The sequence below is a fragment of the Triticum aestivum genome, chromosome 1B (genome assembly GCF_018294505.1).
Source record: "Triticum aestivum cultivar Chinese Spring chromosome 1B, IWGSC CS RefSeq v2.1, whole genome shotgun sequence".
Classification (NCBI taxonomy): domain Eukaryota; kingdom Viridiplantae; phylum Streptophyta; class Magnoliopsida; order Poales; family Poaceae; genus Triticum; species Triticum aestivum.
Window position 1 is genome coordinate 103,118,977 of NC_057795.1, and position 6,320 is coordinate 103,125,296.

A 6,320-nucleotide genomic window follows, 5' to 3' on the forward strand; every position below is an offset into this window, starting at 1 on the left:
TCTGCCCTCAGACGTAGTCGGACTATCGCACCTGCAGCTGCCCCGGCCTTTAATCTGGAGCAGATCGCGCCATCCGAGGATGGGTGGATGGACCCCGCCTCGGAGGCCGTGCACTCATCGGCGTTGGAGCCAAACACAGACTCCACCTCTAAGGAAATCTGTGTCACCAGACCCCCGGGCTCGTCTCCGGTCTTAGGATCCGGACCGCATGCGTTCGTGCCTACCGAATCAGATTGGGCATCGATCATGGAGTTTACCTTCGCGTATATCTTTCAACACTCACCCTTGGGTGACGTGCTAAATTCATTAAGGTCTCTCTCTTCTATCAGGAGACTCTTGGCCGAACTATGTCCGGCTCAAGTGGGATACGGACGATGAAGAAATTCGCTACCCACCCACCACCCACTAAATAGCCACTGTCGACGACTTAACCGACACGCTTGACTTCGACTCCGAAGACATCGATGGCATGGACGTCGATGCGGGAGATGATATAGAACCACCGCCCATGAGGCGCTGGACAGCGACCTCATCATATGATATATACATGGTGGACACACCCAAGGAGGACAACGGCGACAAAAAGGATGCAAACGGAGGACAATCCCCCCGAGCAGAAACCAAAGCGACGGCGCAGGTGCCGCTCTAAGTCCAGCCACAGTAAAAATAGCGATAACAGCGCAAGAAAAATTGATACCCCGGTCGACTCCAAAGGAAACGACGACCCCATGGACCCAGTGATGGAGCAGGATGAGCCAGGGCACGTCGAACATAGCCTGGAGCAGATGCCTGATCACGGCGATCCCGAGGGTAAAACTCATCAACCTGCCTCCGGAGAGGAGGACAGTCCGGACGACGACGCATTCATCATCCCGGAAAAATGTTTGGAACAAGAGAACCTCCATAGAAGGCTTATTGCCATCGCGAGGAGCATGAAAAAGAAGAAGCAAAGACTTAAGGCCGTGCAGGATACGCTCACCCGCAGATGGAACAAAGTTCTAGACACTAAAGAAATATACGGCAATGATCGCCACACAAAGAGCTACTCAAAGCGCAAAATGCTGCCCGAATTCGACGACTAGGCCATAGAGCCCATACCGCTGAAGAATAATATGGCCGATCAGCCCGACCGACCACCTCGTGGCCGCGATAGAGCAGCTATTGACGCCGCACACAAGCCAGCTAACGATTTGCGTGAGCTCCAGGACAAAAAGGCTGGTGCAACCAGGTCCATCTATGGATCTAGAGGACGTGCTCCGACGCAAGATCATAGCCACCAAAACAATCATATTGATCGAATACCAGTTCGGAATCAACCCCAAACACAACAACTATCTACAGCATGGCAAGACAGATCCAATTACAGGGGCACTCCACACCCCCTGTGCTTTACTGATGAAGTGCTGGATCATGAATTTCCACAGGGACTCAAACCCGTAAGCATAGAGGCATATGAAGGAAGGACAGACCCTGGGGTCTAGATTGAGGACTTTATCCTTCATATCCACATGGCTAGCGGAGATGATCTCCACTCCATTAAATACCTGCCCCTCAAGCTGAAAGGACCAGCTCGGCATTGGTTGAAAAGCCTCCCGAAAACTCAATTGGAAGTTGGGAGGAACTTGAGGATGCTTTTAGGGCCAATTTTCAAGGGACCTATGTCCGACCTCCGGATGCAGATGATTTAAGTCACATAATCCAACAACCCGGAGAGTCAACTCGCAAGCTTTGGAACAGATTTCTCACTAAGAAGAATCAAATTGTTGATTGTCCGGATGCCGAAGCCCTATCGGCCTTTAAGCACAGTATCCAAGATGAGTGGCTCGCCAGACACCTCGGCTAAGAAAAGCCAAGGACAATGGCGGCCCTAACAAGCCTTATGACCGGCTTTTGCACGGGTGAGGACAACTGGTTGGCCCGTAGAGGCACCAGCGACCCAGGCACATCCGAAATTAGGGATGGTAACGGGAAGCCACGACGCAATAAAAACAAGCGTCAAAACAATGAAGAGAGCCCAGACAACACAGTGGTCAATGCCGGATTCAGGGGCTCTCGACCCGGTCAACGGAAGAAGCCATTTAAAGGCAACAAAGATGGACCGTCCAGCCTGAACAAGGTCTTGGACAGATTATGTCAAATTCATGGCACCCCCTAAAAACCTGCAAACCACACCCACAGAGAATGTTGGGTCTTCGAGAAGGCCGGCAAGCTAAACGCCAAACACAAAGGAAGGGAGATTCCAAGTGAAGACGAGTATGAGCCTCGCCAGTCGAACACTAGGGGACAGAAAAAATTCCCACCAGAAGTCAAAACAGTGAATATGATCTACGCAACTCATATACCAAAGAGAAGGCGCAAACGCGCACTCAGAGAAATATACGTTGTAGAGCCCGTCGCCCCAAAATTCAAACCTTGGTTAGCCTACCCATCACTTTCGATCGCAGGGATCATCCGACAAGTATCCGGCACGAAGGATCGGCTGCCTTGGTTCTCGACCCAATAATTGATGGGTACCATCTGACACAAGTCCTTATGGACGGCAACAATAGTCTTAACCTGATATATCAAGACACTGTACGCAAGATGGGGATAGACCCGTCAAGAATAAGCCAAAGTAACACTACCTTTAAAGGAGTAATACCAGGCGTTTATTCCCGCTGCGGGCTCCCTCGTATTAGAGGTTATATTCGGATCTCCCGACAACTTCAGAAGCGAAGAATTAATCTTCGACATTGCTCCATTCTGAAGCGGCTATCACGCACTACTCGGAAGAGCGGCCTTCACTCGCTTCAATGCAGTACCGCACTACACCTACCTTAAACTCAAGATGCCCGGTCCACGCGGCGTCATCACAGTTAGCGGAAACACAGAGCGTTCCTTATGTGCGGTAGAATATGTGGCGGCTCTAGCAGCCGAACACTAAGAGGCCTCTTCAAACCAGAACAAATGATCGGTCGTCAAGACCATGGACATGGTTAGACGAGTCCGGCGCACCACCAGTGGTAATAGCCTAGATAAACCTGAGCTGGGATCTATAGATATACCCCCATAGGTGGTGCTAGGGGCTGCAAACATGTAACAAAGCCTACAGTTCAGCTTGACCCTATTAATATAACAATATATTGCATTTTCATGATTCATTGAGAATAACCAACTTCTCGCACGATTACACTGGACTCTTTTACCTGAGTTTTTCTTTTTTACATATACCAATCGTGTGGCACCCTTCTAGGATACGGCACAACAGAGACAAAGGCGCAGACGTGCAGAAGGGCCCCGCTCAAAGGTTTCTCTTTAGATTAAGCCCCTGCGTAAACCTTCTTTAATGTCTCTTGTTGCTTGACAACCCATGGGTACTTAATACACCCATAAGGGATACTGGCGTTATTGGCATTTCGCCACGGCAGAATAATGCATGTACCTGGAAATTATGGGTTCATTATCGAGGGCGTTACTCGGCCCAGTATATGTTATAAAGTCTGAATACCTTCGGGAGTGTTCGGCGTCGCGAGTTTGGCCTTATATGCATCAGCTCCGAATCATGTCTTTGGTCAAATGTTGGGTTTGCCCGGCTCCTGGGTTTTCTTCCTTACATTCCGTTTTATCGGCTAAGGCAGCCAAAGGAGAACTACTACGATTGTGTCCTGGTTATTCCAGACGAACACCTCAGTAGAGAAAGCCGATAACTGACTGTCATGATACAGCGAGAGACTGGTCAACCACTCAATGACTTATCGGAATCTTCGGGATTCCTCCGCATTAACGAAGGACCGCTTCCCGATCACGTACATACGCGCACTGTATTCAGATGAACGCGGAAGTACCAGGGGCTATATAGTAGCCCCACCGTCAAACTTCTATGGCTAAGTGAAAGTGTTAAAGCTATATAGTCCAGTTGCCTAGTTCGACATGCGATCACCTCCTTAGTGTACCAAGACGTTGGATCAAGTGTGATTACACACATTTTACAAACACCCCCGCATTATATGCGTGGGGGCTGAAGCCAACGACTGCAAACTTTCAGGTTATATACATACATAAACGGCCGCACAGGAGGCACTACCATACTTTCGGGCAAAAGTATAAACACAACCTTTATAATTAAAACAACATTGTCTTTACAATTGAGATATATGTCACTCGAACATGATACTCTGCAAGCACTGAGCCTCTATTACACGAGCGCCTTCTAGGACTTGCTCAAAATAGTGCTCGGCTGGGTCCTGGCCACCCACCGGACCCCGGGTTGCAATACCGGTGGCCTCCATATCCACCCAATATGTTTAAACACGGGCAAGAGCCATCCGCGCACCCTCTATGCATGCCGACCTCTTCACGGCATCGATACGCGAAACAGCGCCAAGGAATTGTTGCACTAAACCAAAATAACTGTCCGGCATTGGTTCCTTCGGCCAGAGATGGTCTACGGCTGACCTCATGGCAAGTCCAAACAACCTATGGATCTCGTCCCATGCGGCCATCCTTTCATTTAATGGCCGCGGATGCGTCGGGGAACTGAACTGCGGCCAGAATAGCCTTTCCACCTCATCATCTATTTGGTCTTTGAAAAACTTGGTCGCATCAGCACTACTTTTTGCCAGGTCCGCATACGCGTCCACAACACTCCGTAGCTAATCCAGAGGGGCATACTTCGGATCTCAAAACTTTATCCGCAACAAGAAGGGCCTCCCAGCCGTGATATCTCCGTCTTGTCGAAGCTCCTCCCGAGTAGCTCTGATTTTAGAGCGCATTTCCTTGGTTGCGTCCAAGGCCTTCTTCATGTCAGCCGCTTTGGCTTGGCTCTCCTTTTCAAGGAGCTCATATCGGTTGGCAGCATCTCTCAACTCAACAGCCATCTTGGCTAGTTTATCTTCGCTATGGCGATGAGCAGCCTGTTCGGCTCTTAACTCTTCGGCCGCCTTTAGGGCAGCTGCATCACTTCTCCAGGCTTGTTCCTTGGCTAGGGCAAGTTCCGCCCGAAGGGCCTCCATGGCAGCAGCTCCATCTGCAGCCACAACATATTATAAATACTAGCATCATGCTCCTCTTCAATATTAGCTGACACAAAAAAAGATAAGAAGCACATACCCTGTGCCTCATCAAGCCGCTTGTTCACAAGCACGATGTCGGCATCCGCCACATCAAGATGTCGCCTTAGTTCGGCGAACTCAGCAGTCCGGTCAACCGCCGGACACTTAGCCATCTGCACATAATGCAGCGCTATCATTACTTAGGAGTATGATCCTCCATTTGCCGCCTCGGCTGGCAACCAGAGTCTCAGGGGCTACTATCTATACGGAGCACACCTAGTGTGTGCGGTACAACCGAAAGATTGAGTATTTCTTTGCGTACTTCAAAGCCTTTGAGCAGGCTCATAAAAGCTTCATTCAACCTGCTTTTGGCGGATGAAATCTTCTCAAATATTATACCCATTAAAGTACGGTGAGCCTCTGAGAGAGCAGCTCGCTCCAGAAGGCCCGTTAGCATGTCCGGCTTAGTGTCGGACAGTCCTGGACTCTTCCTATTGCCCTCCTTGGGGGCTGAACACTCCGGGCTTCGGGTGGCCGAAGCATTGACTTCTGGCCCTGACGGATCAGGGATCCTCCATGACGACACCTCAGGGTTGCCCGCCCCAAGGGGCGGGGAGGCAGGTGGAGTTTCACTCTCCATCATCTCCGAAAGAAGATCCCCCAAAGACAAACTCTGTTGAGAAGGGCTACCAGCCGGACTGCAAAAGATAGGTCCTGGTTATTATTCTCAGAGGAAAAGCAGTATATATTCTATTAAAATACTTTTAATTAACTTACGGCTCGGTGGAGGGCTGGCCCGTTTGCGGGCATTGTGCGGTGAGAACGCCCTCTAGGGCAAGACTCCCTGGCGAAGGCTTCTTCCCTAGTTTTGACGCCTCCATTGCCAGGTCTTCAAAGGCAACCCTTTTCTTCCTGTGGGTGGAGCAAACTTGAGATTCACCTCCCCGATTATCCTCCTTCGTGGAGACATTAATCCCCCCGGTTTGGATGTACAATGTATGAAGCTCGTTTTCGGCTTCTCTACTCTTCCCCTCATCCTTCCTTGATGGCACTTGATTCAGCGCGCGTTTAAGAATCCTGGCTAACGTAGGATACGGTGAGCTTTCGGGAAGAGGGGCCGGACACCTGATCCTTTCCGCCTTGCTGAGCCAATCCTCGACGCGGATAGTTTTCAGAAAAATGTTGTGATAAATGTGAACAGAGTGTTCGGGTGCAGAGTTATTTACTTGGGTGTTTGGACGATTGCAGTTCAAACCCACATCCTCGGTGGTGTCCGGACACTTTATGCGT